At 41.0% G+C, this 25,512-nt stretch overlaps 1 protein-coding gene across 2 annotated transcripts in view; it reads left to right on the forward strand.

Moving 5' to 3' along the window:
• Positions 1-25,512, forward strand: part of HSD17B2 (hydroxysteroid 17-beta dehydrogenase 2) — a 78,952-nt gene that overhangs the window by 32,342 nt on the left and 21,098 nt on the right. The gene's annotated exons all lie outside the window — the stretch shown is intronic.

Raw genomic sequence — 25,512 nt, forward strand, 5'->3', positions numbered from 1 at the left:
TAAAAAAATAAACTATGTATCTAAAGTCACTGAACTAGTAAATAGCAAAGATGAGACTAAACCCAGTTTAGACCCATCTACCACCCAAAGGCATGCTCTTAACCACTGTAATTATTAGTGTCATAGCCATGGTTACTAGTAGCCTATAAAGGTGTCCAGGATATGAAATGTGTCCATGAAATGGGCAAGTGCATGTTGAACATATACAGAGTGAAACAAAAGTAGGTTTACAGTTGTGAGTATGCAAAATATAATTTATTCTTATATTATTATTTATTAATTATTTCATTATTTTCCATGTAAACAACTGTAGACCTACTTTTGCCCTACCCTGTATTATGTGCATAGACTTTGTTGATACAGAACTTGGCGATTGGATGAGATGCAGGTGAGAGGAGAGAAAATGGAAGTGCTGTGGACAGGGGATAGGGATGATGGTCTGAGCTATGCCATATGGTGAGTGTGACTTCAGGTTTGATTTTTGAGGGCAGTAAGGGGGAAGTATAGGTGGAAAGTCATGGGCAGGTGGAAATAGAGAAGCAGACACTGGTTAATTTGGAGGAAAAGACTGGAGAAACACAAGCAGCAAAGTGATGGGTAATGTTGTGAGGAAAGAGGTCCTTGAAGTATATAATAATCAATATAAGTCCATAGTAAGCCTATAATCCAGCCAGTCTATCAGAATTTTTTTTAATGAGTACATATCCTCTTTTTTTTTTTTTTTTTTTTTTTTTTTTCCCATTCAGTTTAAGCTTTACCTAGGTCTTTGCAGAGAATCATAAAATGGTTGATGTTAACCCGGGTCATTTTGTAAAAGTTTGAATGGTGATTTTAATAGGCATTTTAGGTGGGATATTTTTTTTAATTACATGTATTGGGGTAATATTGATTATATAGGTTTCAAGTATACATTTCTATGATACATGATCTGTATTTTGCATTGTGTGCTTACCACCCAAAGTCAAATCATCTTCAGTCACCATATATGTGGTCCCCTTTACCTTTTACTACCCCTCTCCCCACCTTTCCTCTGGTAACTGCCATGCTGTCGTCTGTGACTGTGCGTTTCAGTTTTTGGGTTGGGAAAATTCCCCTGGAATGAAAGGGCACCCGCTGTATATTGTAAACTATTTGAAGGCAGGGACCAGGTTTTTTTTTTTTTTAGGACTCTGTCCCCCTTTCACAGGCTCTAAGCACATTAGTCCCAGCACAGTGTTAATGAGTGTGTGAGCCCTGAGTAAATGAACCAAGCCAGTGAGTGATGTGTTCTCCCCCTGTTTTTGGTCATAGGCTGGACAAAACTTGGTCATTGTCCCAATCTGCCCACTTCCTTAGGTACTTATTTCTGCTGGTGCTTTTCGCTGAGGTCACCTGTGTAGAAAGGGCAGAGTGACTTGGCTGAGCTGTCCAGGCCCATTGTTTGCGGTGACTAACTTGTTGGCTTGCTCTGCACAGGGCTTTGTGAAGACTTGGTTCTAAGAGTGCTTCTGCATGCCCAGGATGTGGCACAAACAGAACATCCTCTGTGCCCAGCAGGCTGCTGCAACTGCTCTCCCATGGGTCACCGCACCCTCCTAGCCACCAGAGTGAGACTTCCACCTTGGCACTGCTGACCGTATTTTCCTTTCTGACATGGCCTCCTCTACCTTCCAGGAGATTGCATTTCCACGTGTTTCTCCCACTTCTTTGTCCCTTGATGATCCGGTTTTTCTTCCTACCCATCCCAAAGGTGGCTCCGTCCTTAACCCCCTTATCTTGCCACATTATCTACCATTTAAATCCCTCCTGCTCCTGAGGGAACTACATGAGGACAGGCAGGTCTGAAGTTTTGTAGACCTGACAGTCTTTTGACTTATGACTCATATTTTTGAAAACTTTAAACTTGAAATTTCTAAGACAAGCTTATCCTCCCTCCAAATCCTTTTTCTTTTCTTAGCTTTCCTGGTTCTCACCTTTCCCCAAATTCTGTCTATTCCCTTCCTTTCTCGTCCCTCCTTCCACTTCTGTATGCCAGCCACTTTTCATAGGTTCTTTTGATCCCTTATTGATGATTTATTTATTGGTTGATCTTCTGCCTTTTACCCTCCTGATGCCAGTATTCCCCATCTCTTCCCCTATGCCCAATTCTCTGTGTTTTCCTTTAGGATATGTTTACATTTCTCACACTCTGGTGAAGCGCTCTTGTTTCCAGGTATGGCATCTCCTGCCTCCTGTGTTCTGGTGATGGTCAATTTCTAATGCCTCGCCCAGACTTGTTGCCTGCACTCTGGACCACCTACCCATTGCTTCCTGAATGTCCCAGGGTCCACATGTCCCAGACTGCACTCTCTAACTTTCCCTTAGATTCTGCCATAGGCCCAGTACTCTCTACCTTGTTGATGACACCGTCTACCTCATCTGCCCAAGTCAGAGATACCACAGCCACCTTTGAATCCTCTGCTCAGTTAGCCCCGATCACGAACTTGAGAGCCCTTGACTCTCCTCTTTCATTGCCTCATCCAACCAGTCATTTATTCATAACTCAGTGAGTTTTCTCTACCTTTTGAATTTCTTCCCTCATTTATTTATTTATTCATTTATTTATTTTTGTTAATCCTCACCTGAAGATATTTCCCCCCTCTGAACAATAGTTGTACAGAGGACTCAAGGTCCAGGGACTGGGCCAGATACATTTTAATTTGAGGCAGTGCCCAACACTGTCTTAGGTCAAATAGAACCCAAATTCCACTTTTATGAGTCAACTGATTCTAATTAAACCTATTTCTAACGATTCATGTCTACTGAGGTCTGCGGACTGAGGGGTCCCGGGTTCGATTCTGGTCAAGGGCATGTACCTTGATTGTGCAAGAGGCAGCTGGTCGATGTTTCTCTCTCATCGACGTTTCTAGCTCTCTGTCCTTCTCCCTTCCTCTCTGTAAAAACAAAAAATCAATAAAATATATTTAAAAATAAAATAAATAAATAAAAAAAGAGAAGGGGATTAAAAACAAAACCAAAACTGCGTTCCTCTCTGGAAACAAGGCTGCAACATATGTGCGTCGAAGTGCAGGTCTGGCTTCTGTCATTCAGGGTGGGAAGGAAGGTGCAGGGGTTAAGACCACACATTGAGGACAATGACTCATCAGGCTACCAGCTCCTGCCTTGCTACTCATTAGCTTTCTGACCCAGGGCAAGCTAATTAACCTGTCTGAACCTCAGGCTCCTTCTCTGTAAAATGGAGATAATCATTATATATTGATAGATCGCCCTGGGATTGTTGCCAGGATGGAATGAAATAACACACATAAAGGTCATCTTAGATGGTACCTTCCATTCCTAGCCAAACAGAGCAGCATGGGGGTGGTAGGCAGTCAGAAGATGTGATTGCTAAAAAAACCCTCCAACTCTAGAAAGAGGATATTGAGCATGATTATAATAAGCTCTGGAATATGGAGGAAGTTACTTTCTCAGAATTCTCCCACCCAACACCCACACCTTTTTCCACCTAAAGTTTGAGAGAAGCTTCTATAATAAGCCATAAGAAGTTGGTGTTCACTCAGAAATAACCAGAGAGTCATCTTAGGGGAACATTGCGGTAGGGACAAAGGTGCAGGGGTTGGGGTTTCATTGCATCCTGCTCCCCAGGCAGGGCCTGGCCTCATGCACAGATCTCCCCTGGCCCACTCCACTTGTTACAGGTCAGTTGTGATATTGAGGGAAAAGTAGTGAGGGGGAAAAGACATCTCATTCTGCCACTTTGGGGGTTACATAGTCATTGATGAACTTTATTTTAACCCAATGCCTGAATACCCTTTCCAGGATTATCTATTTTATCTAGTGGGTTTTTTAAAATAACACCAATGATGGAAAGCTCACTACCTCTTCAGGGAAATCTTTCCACTTTTATACAATGTTAACAATTGTAAATATCTTCCTTATATTGGGCCCAAATAGGCCTCCCTGACAATTATTGACGCATTACTTCTGCCCTTGGAAGTCACCTGATATAAAGAAAGCACTCTTTTGTAAGATGGCCCTTGAAAAATGAAAAGACTGCATCATATACCAGTAAATTTGCCTTGAACTAAACATTCTCATCCCTCCCGTGACCTGCTTTCCAGAATTTTTATCATTCTTTTAAGTGTCCTCTGGACCATTTTTAGTTTCTTGACATTCCTTTGAGATGTGGATTCAGATTTAACATTGTGTGCCATCTTGGTCTGAGCAGTACAAACCAGACTGCAATGAATGAGGTGAAATTAAATCTGAAGGCATTTTCAGTACCAAAAGTATGTGGTCACTGATGAAATAAGAGGCTATTATTGTCCAAGAGATTAAGAAAAAGTAGAAGCCATGCATGGCTCAGCTTTTCCGTTCTAGTTATTTCACAAGCCTAATATGCAAAGCTATTGATTAAAAAGGCAATTTACTTATAAAGAGAATCTTCAATGGTCTGGGGTGCCAGTTATGGTTATAGGGGTAGTTATGAGAATAAAATGAAATAAGGCATGCCAAATGCTTAACACTATGTCTGGTTGAATAGTACACAATTGGTGAATGCTGCTGTAAGACATTGGAGAAGACAAAAGACATTACAGTAATCAGAGAGAGCATGATGATGGAAATAATGCCAGCTATTTTCTGGGCTGGAACAGGTAGTCTCCATTATGAGCTCTTATTTCTTTGTTCCTGCCAAGTTAAATTAGATCTCTCTTTTTATGCCCCTTTCATCACCTTTATCATCCTTTATGGGTATTTGTTTAATGTCTCCTTCCTCTTAAAGCAGTGGTTCATGAGTGAGATCAATTTTGCCTCCCAGGGAACATTTTAGCAATGCCTAAAGATATGTATATACACCGAGAGAGAGAGAGAGAGAGAGAGAGAGAGAGAGAGAGAGAGAGAGAGAGAGAGATGTGAGAAACATCAGTCAGTTGTCTCCCGCATGTACCACAGGCTGGGAGTTGAACCTGCCACCTGGATATAAGTCCTGACTGGGAATCAAACCAGCTATCCCTCTGTGCACAGGAGGATGCTCCAACCAACTGAGCCACACCTGCCAGGTATTTTGGGTTGTGATAATTGGGGCCACTGAAACAGGCTGCTAGCATCTTGTGCGCAGAAGCCATGGATGCTGCTAAGCACCCTACAGTGCACAGGACAGTCCCTCAAATAAAGAATTACCTCATCCCAAATGTCAATAGCGCTGAGGTTGAGACACCCTGCCCTAGGGTTTGAATTCTTTAACTCAGGGGCCATATCATTCTCATTGATCATGATATGCCCAAGTACCAGTTATATGATGAGTGCCCAAAGATAATAAAAGGAAGTAGGAATTGAGCTGGATCTTAATATACAAGTCTGAATGTATTTTTCTTCCACTTTGAGTACACAGAGGCAGAGGATGCTGGGAGTTGTTTGGGAACAAAGTTCACAAAGGAGATTGAAAATATTCTATCCCTAAAGGGATGGAAGAGACAGGAGCCATGGGGCTTCCCCAGGAGACTGATATTTCTGTGAACAAGTGAGTTTCAGAACAAAAGGTCTGGAACTGCAGGTAACACAAGAACACCCAAGACTAGGAGCAGTTCATTGTTTTGACAGACAGAATTCAGCCAACCCCGGAAAAAGCAGAGACAGATGTTAAATTAACAGCAATGAGAACTTCTTTGGTAATGCACAAAGGTGAGGCTTCTCAGTCCACTGTGGGCTGCCATGCACACAGAGGCCCCTTCGTTTGGCGAGCACCTTGAGTCTGGTAGATGTCAACCATCACTGTGCATTAGAATCACCTGGACGCCTTTCAAAACTTATTGATGCTTAGGCATCCACTTCCAGGTCTCAATTTTACCTACTCTAAGACATGTGACTTGGGTGTTGGTGTATCTTTAGAGTACTCCCTTCCCAGGTGAAGCTAATGCATAGCTCAACATTGAAAGTCAACCACAGCTCAATGCCTTGCATAACCAATTCCTCTCTCCCACACCAACTTACCCAATTCCATAGGCTGTTACAGACTTTACATGTCTGAATCTAAGCTCCTGATCTGGGACCCTGTCCTACCTATCCCTGGCTCAGTCTTCCCCATCTTGGTGAGCCACCCTGCCTAGCACTGTGTGATCAGAATCCTGAGAGTTGCCTTGATCCCCATTTCTCCTTCTCCCCCACTGTGCTGTATGTAGCTGCTACTTTCAGAATGCATCTTGTTACACCCACTTCTCCCCTTCCTCACTACCTCTGCTCTAGTCAAAGCTGCTGCCATTTCTTCCTGGGTTGCTCTGGCCTCCAGGATTTTACTCTTGACACTCCACCCATTCTCCGAAGGGTAACCAGGGTGCCCCTTTTTGGCTTAAGACCCTTCAAATGCTTTCCACTGTAGAGAATAAAAAACTCCAAGTTTGCCCAAGACCTGAGGCCCTGAAGGATCTGTCCCTCTCATCTCACACCTTTTCCTGGCATGATAGCCTTAGTACATGCTGTTCCTTTTATCTGGAATGCTTGAAGGGGGGGTGGAGCTCCTTCACATGATTGGTTTCTTCTTCACCTTCTTATCTCAGTCTTGACACCATTAACATTTCAGAGTAGAAAATTCTTTGTTGTTGGGGCTCTTCTGTGCATTGTAGGGTGTTTAGCAGAAAACATGGCCTCTCCTCACTAAATGCTGACAGCACTCTCCCCACCCCCCAGGTGTGATAACCCAAAAAACGTCCAGACATTGTCAAATGTCCTATGGTTGCAACATCGCTGGACAGTTGAAATACTACTAGTTTAAATATTACCTTTTTGAGCAGATGTTCCCTGGTGTCCAGACTTTACGTCTCCAGCTATTATTCTCAGTCTCCCTATCTTATCTGTTACTCTCATAGCATGTTTCTCACCTTGAAATTAATATACATTTATTTATCTAGTAAGTAGCTGTGGCCCCTTCCACCCTAGACTACTTGGACTCTTTCACTCCGTTCTGACACAGCTGCTGGCATGCAGGAGATACTAAATGAACATGCACTGAACAAATGCATGCATGGAACTGGGGACTGTGAGGCCTGCAGTACTGTCCTCCAGGGTGAGAGGTTATCTAGCACAGCAGAAGTCAATGAGGTCTGGCTTTCTAGCTCTGTGACCTGGGACAGTCTCAGGGCCTAATTTAATCACCTGCAAAATGGGGATACTATTTAGGAGTGTGTAATCCTCCCTGCTCTCTCCTGTTGCCCTTCCCTTGACACCTGGTGCAGGTCTCCATCAGAGCTCACCCTCACCAAGGACAGGAATCAACACTGTACCCTCAGTGTCTTACTTGGTGCCAATCAGAGATGCTCAGCCAATGACCTCTGTGCAGTGACCAGGGGCCAAATTGCCCCTGTCTGTACTTGAATGACAGCACCATGGCTGGTGAGCTGAGATGATTCTTGTGGGGCCAGACCCTGGGAAGTAAATGACCAATCCAGGCCCTCCTTGGTGGGTTATGAGACTGGCTTGTAGGGGCAAGGCGGCTGTGCTCACCCCACCCTTTGCCTGTGGTGAGCCTATGTTCAGGTGGGAATTCTGGCTTCTTGCAGAAAACAGGAAAGTGTGCCAAGGTCCTCTGACCTCTCTGTTTCCTCCTCCTTCTCTGGGCGTGGCAAATAAGAAATTTGATGATGATATTGTCCCAATGTCTTAGGATACCTAGTGTGAGCAAAAATGCTCCCTGCTTCCTCCTTCACCAGAAAAGGGAGTCTTCATGACTTCAAAATCATTCTAACAAAGAGTACTTTACTCCCAGCACCCAGCTCAGATGGAGCAGAGAGAAGCTGAGTGAATTCACGAGTGAGGTACTTTGGTTGGGGCTGGTTTTTAAAGATGTTCTAATTCAACTCTGACACTGTGCACAGAGAAAAGGACCTGAGGCTCTGTTGCCTCCAGAGAGGAAGCTTCACCTCAGGCTGCTCCTGGGGAACCAGCACCAGGCTAGATGGAGAATGCCTGATGAGCAGGGTATCTCCTTGGATTATGCAAAGGAGGTTCTAACCCAGAACTCATAATCATAGATAGAAGTTCACATTTTTATTTTAATTCATCAGTTGTTCCTGATAATCAAAATAATTCAGATATCAGAGAAGGGTCACTCTGCCCCATTAGGTCAAGATACCGTATGCTTGAGTCCCTGTTATATGCCCTGTACTAGTAAGAGGTCTATCCATGCCCTACACATGGTTGTCAGTTCCCAAGCTCATCTTTCTCCAGGTCTGATTTCTAATGAAGGTGAACTCTTATCCATCTACTTTTAGTCAAAACATATAAGAGCCCCCCCTTTTTTTAGTTACCCTCAACCTTCTCCTTGCCCCTACAAGCTAGGTATATAGATCAGCTGAAAGCAGTAACCTTTTCGGAAGACATTCAGGGGTCTTCTATTATAGCAGATGATGTAGATTTTAGACTGCCCTATTCATTTTTGTGTGTTACTTTTCATTGGAATATATTTCTCATACCATGAAATTCACTCTTTAAAGTTTACAATTCAGTGGTTTTTAGCATATCCGTAAGGTTATGCAACTGTCACCTTTATCTAATCCCAAATTTGATCACCCCCAAAAGAAACCTGTAACCATTAGTAGGCTGCCCTATTCCTAAAGTGTCAGTAATTTCTGCCAACTTGACTTCCCAAGTCTAGACACGATGCTTTTCAGCACCCCCACCCCGTGCCACTTCATCTCTTTGGGGTGTTACCCTTTCTCCTTCCCCATTAGTGTTTTTAGCAGGAGGGAATAGTAAACAGCAGTGCTGAGCCACATAAATAATTTAAATTTTGCTGGTAGTCAAATTTTAAGAAATAAAAACAAAATGGGTAAAATTAATTTGACTAATTAATTTAACACAATATATCCAAAATGTTATTATTTCAACATATAATCAGTATAAAAGTTATTAGTGAGGCATTTTTCATTATACTAATATTTTTAAAAATATATTTTTATTGATTTTAGAAAGAAAGAAAGAAAAGAAAAGAAAAGAAAGAAAGGAGGAAGGAAGGAAGGAAGGAAGGAAGGAAGGAAGGAAGGAAGGAAGGAAGGAAGAAATGTTGATGAGAGAGAAACATCAACATTGATCAGCAGCCTCCTGCAGGTTCCCACTGGGGATTGAGCCAGCAACCCAGCATGTGCCAGGACTGGGAATCAAACCCAACCTCTGGGTAAACGACTCGATGCTCAACCATTGAGCCACACTGAAGGGTCCCAGGTTCGATTCCCAGTCAGGGCACATGCCCAGGTTGCAGGCTCAATCTCCAGTAGGGGGCATGCAAAAGGAAGCCAATCCATGATTCTCTCTCATCATGGATGTTCTATCTCTCTCTCCCTCTCCCTTCCTCTCTGAAATCAATAAAAAAAAATCTAAGTCAGTTCATATCACTGCGTTCAATCTCTCTCTCTCTCTCTCTCTCTCTCTCTCTCTCTCTCTCTATATATATATATATATATATATATATATATATGTGTGTGTGTTTGAGAGGAATATATATATATATATATATATGAGGAATATATATATATATATATATATATATATATATATATATATATATATATATTTGAGAGGAAGGGAGGAGAGATGGAAACATCAATGATGAGAATCATTGATCAGATGCCTCCTGCACGCCCCCTACTAGGGATCGAGCCTGCATCGTGGGCATGTGCCCTGACCAGAATCGAACCATGACCTCCTGGATCATAGGTCAGTGCTCAATCACTAATCCACACCAGCTGGGCTGTGTTCAAACTTTCTTTGTTTTTTAAAAAAATAAATCTTTATTGTTGAAAGTATTACATATATCCCTCCTTTTCTCTTATGGGCCCCCCTTGAACTTTCTAATGATATCTCATTATACTTAGAATAAAAAGCACTTCACTATGGTTTCAAGCAGGGTTTCTCAACCTTGGCACTGTTGACATTGGGACTGAATAGCTGCTTGTTGTGGGGCTGTCCTGTGCAATGTTAAGATGGGTTAAGCAGCATTTTTATACACTACACACTAGATGCCAGTAGCACCACCCAACTTGTGACAACCAAAAGTGTCTCTGTATCTTGTTAGAGGTCCCCTAGGAGACAAAATCTCCTGAGTTGAAAACCATTGGCTTAAAGGCCCTACATGAACTAGCCTTGAATTACTGCTCTGATTTGCCTCCTATTATTCTCTTCCTCACTTACTCTGCTCCGGTCAAAAATGGCCTCCTTGTTCTTCCTCTAACAATTATGTATCTGTCTGAGAGCCTTTGTACCTGCTCTGTGCCTGGTGCAGACTTCCCTAGGATATCTATTCAGCTGCTCCCTGCTCAGAGTTGCCATCCATGACCTCCATAAAGGACATGGAATCCTCCTTCCAGTCATTATTCTGTCTCAACACTACTTGACACTATATGCATTTGTTTGTCCTTTGTATCTAATCTCCCTCTACAATGTAAGCTCCATGGACAGAGACTTTGATGGTTCTGTGCACTGCTCTGTCACCATGATCTAGAGGGGTGCACAGTACATAGTAGTTGGTTAATAGATAGCTGTTGAATGAAAGAATTCATAAATATATGATTATTAGGAGAACTGGCAGGAAGACACAGGATGGAAAAGGCAGGACATGTGTGAGATAATGAAGAAACCGGCCAGACTGGAATGAAAAGCAGATCCTGAAGTTGGGCTTGGCTGGGTGTGAACAAGTTATCGAGATTGTTGAAACCCAGGTAGGGAACTTCATCCATTACCTATGTACAGGTGAAAGCCAGAGTAGGTTCATGAGTGGGGGAATGATAGTGTAGGGGAGGTGTCGAAATGAGAAGCCTGAGTCCAACTAGAAAACAATGCAGTGGAAACTTGGATCCAATCAAAAAATAACAATGTTTTGTGGTTGCGTGGGATGGTTTCCTCCCTTGTGCCATCTCTTTTTGGTTAGAAGTGTTGGGGCAGGTAGGTTCTGAGGGAGAGAATGCTGTGTTTGAACAATGCTCACGGTGACATCAGAAGTGTGTGGTAACAGGTGTGTCAAGCGTTTGCCATCCCTGTTGAAAGGAGCCAGATCAGATTAACTCTCACTAACAGGGATTACTAAGGAAGTGGAAAATAGAGAACTTCTGTAAACCAGAGCTCTCTTGGATTTCCGGGCAGTACTTCAGTCAAATTTGACAGGCTACGTAGCGTCTTGCACCGTTGTATGTTAGAAGCAACCAAGTGTTTGGCTATATGTTGGCAAGAATGACTTCCTGTTGGCCAGGAACCACTTTTTTATGAAAAAGACCCACAGAGACATTCTTAAGGCAGCTCTTTGTAGATGAAACTACAGAATATAATAGGGAGGAAGAACTAAGCCACTTAAGGATAATGAGACAATTTAACTACATTTCTGGGAGGTTTCCCTGTCTTTGTGTTATGTTCATCTTAAGTAAACTTACTTTTTATATAGCAGTGAGGTGTGTGGTTCTTTTATGTAGTTGCTGAACATGTTTTTACAAGTGTTACTTTGCTTGTAAACCTTCCTGTAAAATATATGGTTTAAACTTTTAAAAAATTTTCCAAACACATGGAAAACATGAGAGTGATCAAAAGAATCCAGCCTCAAAAAGCACAAATGTATGATTTTATTTATTTAAAGTAAAAATCAGGCACAACTGACCCATTTGTTAGAAGTCAGGCTGGTGATAACCTGTGGGTGGGGATGACTGGGAGGAGGCACAAGAGAGATTTCTGTTGAGCTGATGTTTCTTGGTCTCAGTGCTGGCTGCATGAGTGGATTTACTCTGTGGTGTATACTATCGATAATAATCTACAATAATAAAAGCATAATATGCTAATTAGACCAGACATCCTTCCAGACGTCCTTCCTGACAACCTTCCAAAGAAAGCTGCAGTGGCCAGGGCCAAGCCCCTTGCATGAATTTTGTGTATCAGGCCTCTAGTAATAAATAAAAAATAATGAAGGAAGTTTAGATAACCATCAGGCAAAATACACATTAGTTGTTGATTTACAAAGATTGAGTATATTCAAATAGAACTTGTTGAGTAGGAAACACTCCCAAATGTGTGCTTTAGAACCTTATGATTCTAATTACACTTCTCCTCTTGCTCATTAAGTGACAGTGGAAACTTTAGATTCTTTGAAACTTTATAGTCTTTCATTTGCAAAATGAAAATAAAAAGATGTACTTACTTTTATAAGAGCTAACTGAAAGAGCTTCAAATGGCCAAAGCTGAAACGATTTGAGCAATAAAATACAGTAGTATTGGGTTATAACCCAAAATATAAAATTAATATTCATGAGTCCATAATGATATGAGTCAATGATTGAATAAATTAATAAACAAGGGAGAAGAGAAAGTTTCCATGCAGAGGAAATCCAAATAATTTATGTAGATACTCCATTCTAAAGGAGGAGAAGATAACTCCTCGCTCAAGTGTGAGCTATGAAGAGATTTCCTTCCAAAAAGTACAGTTTGGAAGGAGAAGGGGGACGGGAAGAACTTTACAGTGGAAAACCTGATAACATCACTTCATCTAGGTGAAGGGCAATGTCAACAATCATTAATCATGTATGTAGTCTTACATAATGTGACGAAAATAACACTTGACCTCACCTCTGTGATTTCCTCCCTGAAACACACATCCCCAGTCTACCAGTCTAATTATAAGAAAAACATCCGACAAATCCCAACAAAGGCGCATCCTACTAAATACCTGAACAGTACTCTTTTACTATTAAAGATAGCAAAAGCAAGGAAAATTCTTAGAAACTGTCATAGCTAAGAGAAGCCCAAGGACACATGATTACTAAATGTAATGTGGTATAGTCTCGTGCTTAACAGAAAAAGCATGTTAAGTAGAAAGTACAGAATTCTGAATCAAATATGGAATGTGGTTAATAACAATGTAGCAATTCTGGTTCATTAATTGTAAGAAATGTAGCATACTAATGTAAGATGTTAATAATGAAAACTGTATGTTGGCATATGGAAACTATACTTTTTCTGAGAATCTAAAACTGTTGTAAAAAATTAAAAATCTTAAAAAAAAAAAAAAAAGACTCATTTTACCTTGAGACCACTGGCATGAAATGAAGTACCACAAACAATAAGCACCAGGATCTTAAACTTTTGGAACCTAGTTCCCTTATAGAGGGCAAAGTTTGTTAGCACATACCTATCCCACCCATTTCCACATAAGCTCTGTGTTGATTGTCATGTGCCCTAAGGGAAATGCACATTTTCATGGGAACTGGATCTCAATAGGATGCTGAATGAAGTAGTCATCTGTGCAGTCTAGTTTCATTTGCAAATATAAAGTCTGAGAAACTTTTAGTAAGTTAGGTGCATGTAAAAAATGAATGGATAAATGTGGTCATTAAAAGAGGATCTGAATTTTATCTGTTTGTGGCCCATCATTGCAACATTGCCTATGTTTTGAGAATTTTATTTATTTATTTATTTATTTATTTATTTATTTATTTATTTGCTTGATTAACATTTTATTAAAATTAACTATCAAAGGCTGCTAAGAAGGTCAACAATGGGAAATGATTCTTTTACTTACTGAGGGCCTATCAGGGATTATAAAGATAATAAGCTGCAGTCCATTCACTCAAGGACCTCACTGTCCAATAATGGTGAAGGAGGTGAAGGTAAATAAAATAAACACAGAGCTTCCGCTTCTGACTATGGCAAAGTGATTGGTAGGGAACTCTCCCATAGTTAACCATAGTTGTTAACTCTCCCATAGTTAACAGCAGTGAATTTAGACAAAATGTGTGGGGAACTGCTTTTGACCTGAACAAAGGTAAAGCAGAAGCATAATCCTCGAGGGAAGGGAAACATATGAGGTGAGCCCTACACCTGCCCAGCTTTCTTCCAGGGTGACTTTCTGGAATTTTAATTTATTTTAAAAGTGTATTGAATACCTGTTATAAGTCAAGCATTATGATAGCATAGAAAATATAAGGCCAAAAATAGTGTTATACATATATGATTATATTCTACTAGAAAAATAAGTAAAAAGCAATTTGATTAATAAATACACTACTTTTTGGGTTGAAGAAACAACCAAAAGGTTGAGATGAAGAATAATTAGGTATGAGATTTGGGATGGGGAATGTTGCTTGTTGTGTCCGGTGGGAAATAGATTCTGAGTCCCTTGGGAGCTCTCAGACTGGAATGACCCTTCTGATTTCTTCCAAGTTGGTCTGAAACAGTCAGACCTTTGTGCTCCTGTATTGGTCAGTATTGGATGTGGGCCACATTTGGGGTCAGTGGCTCTCTAAAGCTGAGACAATTCCTGGAGGAGCTGACTTCTGAAAGATGTCTGCTGACAGCACTCCTAGCATATGGGGCAAATCCTTCCTTGAAAAGTGTCTGGGTGGTACATCACAGCGATGTCCACTGTGCGAACAGGAACATCTACTTTAAACAATAATCAGAAATGTCTCTCTGGGGTGGTAACATGAGAATGAGCTGGCAAGGCAAAGAAAAGATAAAGTATTATATGTGCAAAGGTCCTGAGAGGTAGGGATGAATTTAGTACTTGATACCTCGGATATGAACCACTTGCACTAACTTCATGTTTCCTCAAATTGCTGTATGTTTCCAGTGGTGTACTGGTGTTGTGTTGTACAGGCTCTACGCAGGGGTCCTCAAACTTTTTAAAGTGGGGGCCAGATCACGGTCCCTCAGAGAGCTGGAGGGCCGGACTATATGAACTACTAATTCCTACTGTAACACCTCGGCTGCGCTCACTGCCCAAAAAACCTGGCGGGCAGGATCAGACTCCTCTGCGGGCCGCATGTGGCCTGCGGGCCGTAGTTTGAAGACCCCTGCTACAGAGTGAATTGTTGAATATGCAGGAATTTTTGAAGCTGATTATTAAACCACTGAAACCTTAAAAGTTGTCTTAGCTCAAAATGCTATAGGCTGGGCAGCTTCTAACTAACAAAAGTATTTCTCACAGTTCTGTTACCAGCACAGTTCACTTCTGGTGAGAGCCCTTCTAGGTTGCTTAATGCCAACTTTTCCTTGTATCCTCAGGGCAGAAAGAGAGAAGACCTCTATGGCTGATTAAAGCCACTAATCCCATTTATAAGGCTCCACCCTCATGATCTAATCACCTCCTGAAGGTCCCAGTTCTTAATGCCATCACCTCAGGATTAGGGTTTCAATTTATGAATTTTGGGCATTATCACTGCTTCTAGGCCTTTTCAGGCACAGAACTAGGGAATATGTGATGTCTAGGAGGAAAATAAGTCATGAATTCATATTGATACTTTGAATTCAAATTGAAATGACAGGACTTTTACTTCTTCAACTTTAGACTTGTCTCTCTTTTCCATTAGCCTAAAAAATCTTGGTCCTCAATGTTGTTAACATTTGCTTTACTTTCTATATACATTTGACAGTTCAAAATAATAATATTTACAACAACAATAATATTTTTTGTTGTTGTTAATCCTTACCTGAGGATATTTTTTCTCCATTGATTTTTTGGTGAGAGTAGAAGGGAGGGGAGAGACAGAGAGAGAAACATTGATGTAAGAGAGACACATTGATTGATTGTCTCCCTCGCACGTCCTGACTGAGGTATGTGACCTTGATCAGATTAGACCCCATAATCCTTCAGTCCTTGGACCAAAGATCTAACCACTAAGCAAAACAGGCGAGGGCTACAACAACAATAATATTACTAACAATGAATGCAGTTTAAATTTTTTCACTCTTCACAATGTTAGTTAATAAATGCAGAATAAATTATAGAAGTAGAAAAAATATTAATTTTGAGTCGAATGAAATATGAATGGAGGAAACAACCATGTCATTAATGGTTATTAATGTACTTTAAATCTCCTGTGAGCCGAAACCGGTTTGGCTGTCAAAACCGGTTTGACTCAGTGGTAGAGCGTTGGTCTGCGGACTGAAAGGTCCCGGGTTCGATTCTGGTCAAGGGCATGTATCTTGGTTGTGAGCATATCTCCAGTAGGGGGTATGCAAAAGGCAGCTGATCGATGACTCTCTCTCATCGATGTTTCTAACTCTCTCTATTCCTCTCTCTTCCTCTCTGTAAAAAATCAATAAAATATATTTAAAAAAAATAAAAATCAATCTCGTGTGAAACATCAATGGAGAACATTACATTTAACTAGAGGCCTGGTGCACAAAATTTGTGCAATGGGGGGGTTATCCCTCAGCCCAGCCTGCACCCTCTCTAATCTGGGACTCCTTGGAGGATGTCTGACTGCCGGTTTAGTCCAGATCCTACAAGGGTCAATTTGCATATGTCCGGCAGTAGGACATCCCTCTCACAGTCCGGGACTGCTGGCTCCTGACAACTTTCCTGCTTGCCTGCCTGATTGTCCCTAACTGCTACTGCCTGGCAGCCTGATCACTACCTAACCACTCCCCTGTTGGCCTAATTGACACCTAACTGCTCCCCTGCCAGCCTGATCGCCCCAACTGCCCTCCACTGCTGGCCATCTTGTGACAATGTGGGGTGGCTATCTTGTGACAATGTGGGGGTGGCCATCTTGTGATGCAAGGGCTCACATATTACCTCTTTGTTATATAGGATAGCTGATTGACATTATTAAAGTGGAGCATGACTCAGCCTTATATCTCCTGGCATCATGCAACAGGAAGCACCCAGCGCTGCCTATCAGGCTGCCTTGAGATAAAGAACCTATATCTAACTACCTATTTCCCGGCATATAAGACGACCCCCTAATTTTTACAGTTAAAACCTAGGTTTAGGCCTATATTTGCTGTATAAGACTACCCCCCACTTCCGAGGCAACACCAGTTCTTTTTTTAATAGACCGCCTCTCTGACTCTGGCCAATCTGAGCAGGCTTTTTATTAGAACACAGTGTACATGTTCTGTACCCGAAGCTACATTGTGTTCTAGTAAAAAGCCTGCTCAGATTGGCCAGAGTCAGAGAGGCGGTCTATTAAAAAAAGAACTGGTGTTGCCTCGGAAGTAGGGGGTAGTCTTATATAGCGAATATAGGCCTAAACCTATGTTTTAACTGTAAAAATTAGGGAGGTTGTTTTATACGCCGGAAAATATGGTAAGCCTCTAAATCCAACTTTACTGGAAATACGGAGGACAGAGGAGCAAGTTGGCAGCACAAGGAAGTCATTTGTCAAATTCAGGATGTGGGATAATTTAAAGGACAAATAAATGCCTTAGCATCTTCAACAAATAAGTGGCATACAAATGGAGAGAATAGAATTTTATGTAATAAATGAGTCTTAAGAGACATGGAAACCAAATGTGAGGTATAAAACTTGTTTATACCTTGAGTCAAATTAACTGTCAGAAGACATTTCTGAAATAAACTAAGAAATTTGAATGCCTCCTTGGTATTAGATGACATTAAAGAATTGTTCATCTTGTCAGGTTTATAATGACAATATAGTTAGGCTTAAAAAGTTCTTATTTCTTATTGGTGTATACTGATGTATATTTACAGATTTATGGCTAACATGCAATTAACTGTGGGGTATGATTTAAAATACAATAAAAAAAGAAAAAGTGTGTGTGGAGGAAATAGAAAAAATAAAATGTTGATAATTCTTGTAGATGGAAGATAGGTATATAGTTCATTATAGAGTCCTCTGATCTTTTGTGGAAAATAGTTTTTAAAATATTAAAATGGCTCTGGCTCGTGTTTCTCAGTGGCTAGAGTATCAGCCTGCATATTGACAGGTCAAAGGCATGGATTCCTGGTCAAAGGCACTATCTGGGTTGCCAGTTTGAACCTTAGCACCAGGGTGCATTTAATGGATAACCTTATCGACGTGTTTCTCACACATTGATGTTTCTCTCTCCTCCCTCCCTCCCACTCTCTCTAAAAGAATCAATGGACAAAATATGCTTGGGTGAGGACTAACAACAACAAAGAAAGTTAAAATGGTGAGGAATGGCTAAAGGGATATGAGAGAGCATTCTAGGTAGAAAATCTGAGTGACCAAAGATGTGGGTAAGGAAGCACAAAAGAAACTTTAGGTATGGTGCTGAGTGGCATCCAGGAGACCAGTAGAAGGACAGTGGGAGATACATCTGGAAACGGAGATTAGAATCTCATCATGCAGCCTTTGATACCAGACTTAAGAACTTGAAGTTTAACCCAGGGTCAATGAAAACTTCTGAGTCTGTGGAGCAGAGAAAAAAGTAGACTTTGAAAGACCCTTGAGATGCAGAATGAGGCACTAGGGACCAGATAGATGGCAGGGTAGGGCAGGCATCTCAGGGAGGGGAAACAGTGAGTCCAGGAGATCAGTGTAGTGCAAAGTGACGAGAAACATGATGGTGCCTGGACTAGGAGACTTTCATTTAATCAGCTGAACATTTTGTCATTGGACAAGAATTTACTGAGCAACTACCCAGAACTGTTTTAGGCAAAGGGGATAGACATTAAACTAGATAACCCAATAAAGTCTATACCCTGTTGGAAATGACCTAGTTCCTTCCCTTTCCTGCTCGTATTTTCCTCCATGGAGTGTTCACTAAAGGATGGAACTTGATGCTCTGTAAAGAAATTATGGCCCTTAGTTCTTAGAATTTTTCTATTTATAACATTCTTCACTATTAAAATGTTTTTAAAATATCTGTCTTTTCCCTAGACCAGGGTTACTCAACCTCAGCACTACTGCCATTTGGGACGGGATGGTTTTTTGTGGTGGAGGCTCCTTTGTAGGGTGTTTGGCAATGTCCCTGGCATCTACACCTTAGATGCCAATAACCCTCTCAGAGTTGTGAAAACCAAAATATCTCCAAACATGGATAAATATTCTGGGGGACAAAGTCACCCCTGGTTGAGATCCTTGTCTTAGATCAGTGTTTCTCAACCCTGTCCACACAATGGAATCACTTAGAGAGCTTTGGAAACTGTTGCCAATACTTGGCTCCATCCAGACAAACCAAACAAGACTCTGGGGGCAGGTTTGGGCACTGGTGATATTTTTGTGACCTAGCACAGTGATTCCTGAATGAATGAATAAATGAATAAATGCATGAACAAATGAATATGAAAAGAGACAGGAAGAAGTGTCAGAAGTTAAAAGAAGCATTAGGGGAAAGCCAGAGCACCACCTTTTCTTATGGTCATAGATACCAACTATTGGATAGACTCTTACCATTTTGTTGGGGTGGGCATTTAATAGACTTTAAAAAAGTATTCCAAGAATCTGCAAAGACACCCATAGAGGAAAAGGGGCTGAGGAATCTTGGCTGAGTCTCTTAAGTTCTGTCCAAAGAGAGTTTTCTGAATACTTATCTCACCTCTTTCTAATGATCTCTTGGCTGAAGATTTGTGAAATTCTGGCCATATCAGCTGACTGCATATCATCCCCATCGGCATTAATTTTAGGATGTTAGTATTGAGAATCATTTCCAATGTTTCTTAACTGGAATATTCTCAACAGATGTAATATGAAATTTTGGATAATTATGATGTCATTTTCTGCTGAGAATTCCCTGAGAATGTACATCCCCAATTTGTTGGCAATATGATGGCAGGTTGAGTTGAGTTGAGCTGACTTTTAATATCATGTGTTCAGAAAAGGAATATTCACTGAGTGGCCAGATTATTATGATCTCTGAATGCATAATAATCTGGCCTCTTATTGTATATCCTACATAATAAAAGACTAATATTAAAATTGTCCCCTTGACCAGGAGTTTGATCAGCAGGCAGGCTGGCCAACTGCCCATGTCCCCTCCCCTGGCCAGGCTGGCCGTACCCCACCCATGCACGAATTCATGCACCAGGCCTCTAAAAAAATAAAATTTATATATATATATATATATATATATATATATATATATATATATATGCACTGAGTGGCCAGATTATTATGCATTCAGAGATCATAATAATCTGACCACTCAGTGCAGAGCTAGATGTCAAAATCTTGGGATGGAAAGTGTGGATACTGAATGGAGATGAAAATTGGGAGAGAAGGTGTTGGAAGGAGAGATGCCATTTAAGAGAAAAAGGAATTACAGGAGGAAGTAATTGAGGGCAATTGGTGATGAATTGTGCTTGAGCTTGGGTGGAAGCAGGTGTAGTTCAGGAGAGTCATCAGGAATGGACTATGGTGTGGGAATCCAGCCATTGTTCAAACCCAGAGGGCTGCTTTGAATGGTTGCTTACTTTGCAGGAAGATTAGGAGTTGTTTCATTGTATACCACTAAGAACAAATCCATTTATTGCATTTCCCCTCCTGGAAGAGCAGTTGCAATTAGTTTGTGCTGTTTCATGGATGATGGGAGTCCATCCTCTGTGAAGGGAGCTGGCACCAGTGATGGGGACCTCTCTTCAGCAGAGAGCTCCCATCATTGTTGTCTCCAGTTTGTCTATCTCCTTTCTATCTGCTCAAGTGCTTAAAGAGACAGTGAATCATAGCAGTAAAAAAACATGCTTTAGAAAGAGCAAATCTGGTTTTTGAAACCTGATTCTTTGAGAACATCCCACCTGTGAATCTTTGAACAAGTATTTAATATCTTGGCATTTCAGTTGCCTATCTTCACTTAGGAATAACAATAGTATGGGAGAAAGATTCATGAAGGTTATATTCCAGGAAAAAGTATTGATTTCTATTTAAAAATTGACAAGGAAGATCTAGCTAGCTATTTCTCAGGACCTTACTACAACAATTACTGTCCTTTTAGATTGCTATGGGCAAGGGACATGGGGTGTTGGTTGTACAATTGTCAAGGACTTGCTTTTCCTGAATTAGGAGCCGAGCCTTACACAGCCCTTGGAGAAGTCTGAAGTGCACTACAGTTTTATATTATCCATCTATCATCTATAATAATAAAAGTATAATATGCAAATCGACTGAACGGCTGAACAGCAGAACAACCATCCAGATGACTTTCCAGATGAAGCCAGGACTGTGAGGGCTGAGGCAGTCATGGCTGTGAAGGCCTACTCCTGCATGAATTTTGTGCATCAGGCTTCTAGTCTATATATATAAAAGCCTAAGCAACCATATGACTGGCCAACCAGTTGCTCTGTCATGCACTGACCACCAGGGGGGACTGATGCTCAGTGCAGGAGCTGCCCCTGGGTGGCCAGTGCACTCTCACAGTGGGAGTACAACATAGCCCAGAGACCGTAGTGAAGCAGCAGCGAGTGTACTGAGGGGCAGCAGTGGCAGGTGCAGTGGGAGGCAGGAGTGGCAGACAGCATTGGACTCTGGTTTCAGCCTGATCCCCAAAGGCTATGCCGAGGGACCCCACTAGTGCACAAATCCATGCACCAGGCCTCTAGTTTTATCATAACTTGATATACTTTATAGAGAACAAGCAGTGTCAACCTGGGAGTTTCAATCCTGATTTATTGCTTCAGTCTTAAATAAGGGAGAGGAAAGTCCTTCTCTCCTTACTTTTCCACAGATTTCCAGGTAAACAACTTTTGAGCCAGAGGACATGTGCAAATGGGAAAGTATGTCAAGGGTCTTGGGCTCAAAGGCTACAGGGGTGGGGCAGGTCATATTAATGAGGAGTGCTGGCAATAAAAATGTGGGTGCAAACAATGGAGCATGAGTTTTGTTCTGAGAGAATGGCTTATCTAAGGGTCAGCCATTGGGATTCTCAGCTTCAGCTCATGGGTTCTTTGTAGGAATGTAGGCCCAGAGTTGGCCCATCTCCTGCTTAATCAAGATAAATAAAAGGCCTGGAATTTCATGTGAAATCACCCTATTTGAAGTATTTAAATTTTTACAAAGTACACAGTGTGGGCCATGAAAAACGCATATTCCAAATGTGTCTTCTTAATAATAAATAGTTGGTCCTCAATTTTTATTTATTCATTCTACTATCAGAAGTGAAATTCCACTATGAGAAAGGGCCTTGGTACCTCAGAAGATGCCCACCTGCTATGAAGCTCTGCTTTAAGCTGCTATTTGTTGAAGACAGCGTATCCAAAGTGGAGACTTAGAGGAATTTAGGGACAGGGTCTGGAAAGAGGGGATCACTGGCAGGAAGCAGAACTGTGGTCCTTGGCTAGTTCATCATTGTGGTTAGAACAGCTGTGATGACCTTCAGAGATCCAAACTGAACTGAAGCCCTTCTGATTGCAGGGACTAGAAGTAACCAATGAAAGAATGTTTAAAAAGTTAAATAAAAACCTAATAAATACCTGGGTAGCAACTGCCATGTACAAGGCCCTGTTACTTTAATATATCAAATCATTGCATTCTCTAACAACCATATGAGGCAGATCCTACTATCACTCTACTTTATAGATGAAGAAACTGAGAAACGGAGAGGTTTACTGATTGTCTAAAGTCACACAACTGGTAAATGGCAGAGTCAGGATTTGAACTCAGGTGTCTTGGCTCCAGAATCCAGGCTCTCACCATTTCTTTTTGCTGCATTTTAATGAGGAGAATTTTATGATTTTGAGGATTATGTGGAACATGCAAAATTGGTTTATATAATATTAGCTTAAAATTAGTTGTCAAGCAGTGTATAGAAAAAGAATAGAAGAAAAACATGAAAATTATAGAAGTTATACTAGATTGGTGAGCTTATGGATAATTTCTTCTATTTATTTCATTGCTGATCATAGTTTTTTTTTCTTATATGATGTTTTAATAATGACTAGACCATTTATAGGTTTGCATTCCCTCTTCTCCTCCGACCCCACCTTCATCTCTTTTTCTGAATGTAGCTTCCAACTTGTGTCCAAAATTGCACATACAATCTTATTTTTGCAGGTTGGGTGTGTTGCACGCAAGGGATCTAGCCCTGAAGAACTCCTGAGATCTAATTAATCACAACTCACCTAATTAAAGATTTGACCCAGCAAATGAGGAGACGTATTTCTGTTCACCAGCTAATATGGCACCCTGATGTGTCTACGGCATAAATCAACTTACAATTAACCCACCAGCTTTGAAACTATACAATTATTAAGTCTTTTGAATTAAAGTGATTTACGTTGTTTCCATTTTGCACATAAATCTGAATGAATCACTACTTAAATTCACTCCAATCTTGCATGAATGGGATTCTAGTCCTAATTGCTTACTCCAAGTTGATGGATTTCCAGGCCACCACAGATAGAATGATCTCAAAAGGTACAGCTTAAAACCAACCCCAGCTTTTCCCCTATTGGGGTAGACATCCAGCTCAGCAGTTTGCTGAACACTTACTTTGAGTCATGTACTTTTAACACCAGTGAACTAGGTCTCTCTCTCTCTCTCTCTCTCTCTCTCTCTCTTTCTCTCTCTCTCTCTCTCTTCTTAAGGAACTCACATTTCAGTACCCCCTTAAATGCCTATTTAGTCAACACATACCTTTTATTGACCACCTTCTACGTTAAGCCTTGTGCTCAGGAAGAAGTGAATAGTTCATGCCTGAAATGTTTATATCTCAAACCCTGCCTGGGTTCCAACCTCTGCCATGTCCCAACCAAATGACTTAATCCTCCGGTGTCTCAGTTTCCTCCTCTTAGGGTTGGTTCAGAAGATTCCATGAGTTGATATATCTGAAGCTGGCTGGAAGCTGGTGAGCATTCAGTTGGTATCAGGCATCATTATTTTCAGAGGCTACTACATATTGAATAACTCTGATGAAACACCTTGCCTTTTCACAGAGGCGCCAGCCTTGTTTTTGGATTTCTGGAATGCACAGGGTTATCCTACCGGGCAGGGAGTGGCTCCCCAGCCACATACTTTCCCAAGGCCCTCTGACCCTGCACAAACATACAGCCTTGCGACACCAGGGCTAACACAGCCTTATCTCTAACACTGTAAATCAGAAATCATGTCTGGGTTAGAGCCACTAGACTGATAACAGCCACACGTGACATGTTGGACCTTGTGCAAAAATACCCTTTGTCTTGTTGACTTTCAAGCTCAGCTCAGGAGGGAGATACTATTATAACCCCACTTCCCAGAGGAGGAAGTGGAGTTTCAAAAGAGCTATATATAATATTTCACAAGGCTCAGACATGGAAGTGGCAGAATCAAGGAGTTTAAATCTTAATCCAGATGTGTTAGCTAACTGTTGGTTGAGGCAAAATCCCCATCTACCAATATTGTGCATGTAAAGGCTTGAAAATCAGGAAGGATGGCATAGTTTTGTTAAAAACACACACAAAAAACACCTATATGATAATTACTTGAAACAGACACTGTTAAGCACATCAAAATATTAACTGGTGTAGGTAGCATTATTACAAATGATGAAGTTGAGGCATGGAAAGGTAAAATAACCTGACCAAAGTTGCACAGGTAGGGACTGGGAGTCAAGCTCACATTCAGGACTCTAAGTTATCCTTCCTCATAAATAAGTACAAGCAAATGGAGCAGATGGCCTCCTTTCAACTTTGGCTTTACTGATTCACACAAACACTTCAAAACTATAACTAAAAGACAAAATGGATATCATCCAGAACCACAGGAAGGCTGGCTTAGTAGAAATTATACATCTAGAAGGAAAGAGAAAAGCACACTGAGACTCGGAAGAAGTGAAGAGGTGCAGAAGTGAAGTGCAGAGGTATAGAGGGAAGCGTGAGGAAAGGGGCTGGCAACTAAGTATGTTGTTGTCTTTTTCAATTGAGAGGGAGACACAAGCTCCCCATTGCTCTGAACTCCAGTTATTGAAAACCTATTTGAAGAAATAGTGACAGAAAACTTTCCCGACCTGGTGAAAGAAATAGACTTACAAGTCCAAGAAGCACAGAGAACCCCAAACAAAAGGAATCCAAAGAGGACCACACCAAGATACATCATAATTAAAATGCTAAGGGCAAAAGACAAAAAGAGAATATTAAAAGCAGCAAGAGAAAAACAGTTATCTATTGTACAAGGGAGTACCCATATGATTGTCAGCTGATTTCTCAACAGAAACTATGCAGGCCAGACGGAGTGGCAAGAAATATTCAAAGTGAGAATAGAAAGAAACTACAACAAAGAATTCTCTCCCAGCAAAGCTGTCATTTAGAATTGAAGGTCAGATAAAGAGCTTCACAGATAAGAAAAAGCTAAAGGAGTTCATCACTGCCAAACCAGTATTATATGAAATGCTAAAATGTATTCTTTAAGAAGAGGATGAAGAAGAAAAAGGTAAAGATAAAAATTATGAACAACAAAGTGACAACAAATACAAATCAAACAACAAGTGAATCTAAGTGGGGAAGGGTGGGTGATGAGAATGGGGATTGAGGACACATATGTGATACCTTAATCAATAAAGAAATTAAAAAACAACAAGTGAATCTAAAAATAAGTGAATAAAAAATCTGATGAACAGAATAAACTGGTGAATATAATAGAATCAGGGGCAAAGAAGGGAGTGGACTGACAATTCTCGGGGGGAATGGGGTGTGGGGTATGGGAAGAGACTGGACAAAAATTGTACACCTATGGATGAGGACAGTGTGTGTGTGTGGGAAGAGCAGAGGTGGGAGGAAGGGAGCTATGGCGGGGGGAGAGGGGAGGGGAGGAAAGAGGAACAACTATAATAATCTGAACAATAAAGATTTATTTAAAAAACAAAAACAAATCCAGAATTAGTAAAGAGAAG

The sequence above is a fragment of the Pipistrellus hanaki genome (genome assembly GCF_964339955.1).
Source record: "Pipistrellus hanaki genome assembly, chromosome: 15".
Lineage (NCBI taxonomy): Eukaryota > Metazoa > Chordata > Mammalia > Chiroptera > Vespertilionidae > Pipistrellus > Pipistrellus hanaki.